Source organism: Oryzias melastigma, linkage group LG4 (genome assembly GCF_002922805.2).
Source record: "Oryzias melastigma strain HK-1 linkage group LG4, ASM292280v2, whole genome shotgun sequence".
NCBI lineage: Eukaryota > Metazoa > Chordata > Actinopteri > Beloniformes > Adrianichthyidae > Oryzias > Oryzias melastigma.
Window position 1 is genome coordinate 11,940,536 of NC_050515.1, and position 2,259 is coordinate 11,942,794.

Consider the following 2,259-nt stretch of genomic DNA (forward strand, 5'->3'; position numbering starts at 1 on the left):
TAGAAGATGAAAATCTGTCTGAATTTTTTTTTTTTCTGTTTTTGATATTGTGAGTGCAAACAATGGAACGGGCTTGTGTGTGTTTTCCTAAGAACTGGAAACATTTTTGAACAAGATCAAATCCAAAATCCCCCCATGGCCATTTCCTCCTTGGATTTCTGGAATTCTGCAGACTCAAAGCTTCTGTGATGTAAGCTGTGTTACCTAAGCAGAGCGGGTATAAACAAGTGTTTTTGTTGAAGAAAGAGCAATCTTTTTTCAGTGGTCGCCGGTGTGTGTGTGTTTTTTATTTATTTTTTTTTATTTTTTTTCTCTCTTGGAAAATTTGCATACACGCTAGTTTTGCCATAACTTGTTTTGACAAACTTACCAGATTACCCAAACCTAATATTGTGTGTGTTTTTTTTAAGTTTGTATTCCAAGTGACAGAATCTTATCAATGTGTATTTTGAGTTGATGACGTCAGTGCATGTCTATGTGTTTATGATCGCTTGTGTTCCATGACAGCTAAAAAGACGGTGCACTTGATAAGCAGGACATGAGATAAAACTCTGTGGGAGAGATGGAAAAACGGCTCGTTAAACAGATATTATCTCGTTGACACATTTGGATGACCAGCATCCTCCCATAGGATGTCATTTCCAACCATGTGACTCTGAAGGCCATCAAACATCAGGAAATATATCAATTTATGATGATCAAAGCCTACACCGGCAACATGCACTCACACCTTTTATGATGCGTGAAGACTTTTTAATTGTCACTGGGACAGTTCCAGGTGTGCTGACTTGCACAATACAAAACACACAGAAATCCAAAAGAATAAAATTATATCTAACCTTCTTGAATATGAGGGAAAAGTGGGTTCTTTTTTGTGACTCAATTCAAAAACTTTCATGGAGTATAAATTCAGCAACCACTCTTTTATTGATTTTTAAGTATTTTTACATAATTTGTCATAAAACCCCAAAAAAAATCATTAAAAAAAATTAGAATACTTTAGAGAAATCTACCCAAAGGTTTGCAGAACATGAATGTTTGAAATTGAGTTTCACCAACTAATCATCTACGAAACTCAAAGCACCTGCACATGCTCCTCAGATGTCATTAAATTGATTCAGTTTGGTTCAATATGCAAAAGACTTCGGACTTGTCAGAAGACCATCATTGATCCCCTCCATGGTCTGGGTAAGCCACAAAGGTTCATAGCTAAGAAGGCTGGCTGTTCACAGAGCGCTCTGTCCAAGAAGATCAACAGAAAGTCTAATGTGGCAGGACAAGATGCACCACCAAAAGAGACAACTGTGGGCTTTAGCCCAAAGGACAAGAACCTGGTAGACATCTGCAAGAGTGGAATGAGGTGGAGGAGCAGCTTTAAAAATCATCACATTCAGATACATTTGCCAGATGAGCTAGAACTATCGAGTTCCTCGGGTCAATCAACTTCTCCTGGACCATTCAAGGAAATGCCTCAACCGAGCTAAGGAGAAGAGGGACTGGACTGTCTCCATAGTGGTCCAAGGTCCAGTTTTCTGATGAAAGTAAAGTCTACATTTCATTTGGGAAAAATCCAATAGTTTGGAGGAAGACTGGTGATGAGCAAAGCCTAAAATGCTGGAGGTCCTTTGTGAAATTTCCAGTCCGTCATGATTTGATGGTGCAATGTCCAGGTAAATTCTACTTTCTTCAATCCAAATTCACTGAAACAGTCTACAACTAGAAAAGTTGCATTACCAGTGATAATGCTAGTATGAATGCTTTTTGCTAAAAGTGGTCGCTGAATGTGCTAAAGCACTTTGCCTTAATTGCTGAAAAACGTCCTGAATGTGCAAAAAAGTGCACAAAAATGTGAAGAACTTCTTGAAAAATTGTGAAAACTTAAAAATGCCTAAAAACTATGAATACTAAAAGTACAAGCATGAACATGCTGAATGTTTTGATACCAAACTTGCATAGTTTGCAGAAAGTGCACAAAAATGTAAGAAATTAAAAAAAAAAAAGTAAAAATTACGTAAAATGTGTAAATACCAAATGAACAAGCATGAATGTGGTCAATGTAATGAACTTTTGATATAGAGACTGCATGGTTGATGCAAAGTTTTTGAAGGATTTGAAAAATATTCCCTTTCAGTTTAATTTGGCTAAAAGTTTCGTAAATTGCATAAAATCATTAAAAAAAGGAAAACGTACAAAAACCAAAAATCCAAGCAGGAATGTCCCTAACGAGGTAAAAAGTTTGATACCAAGACTGCAAAAATT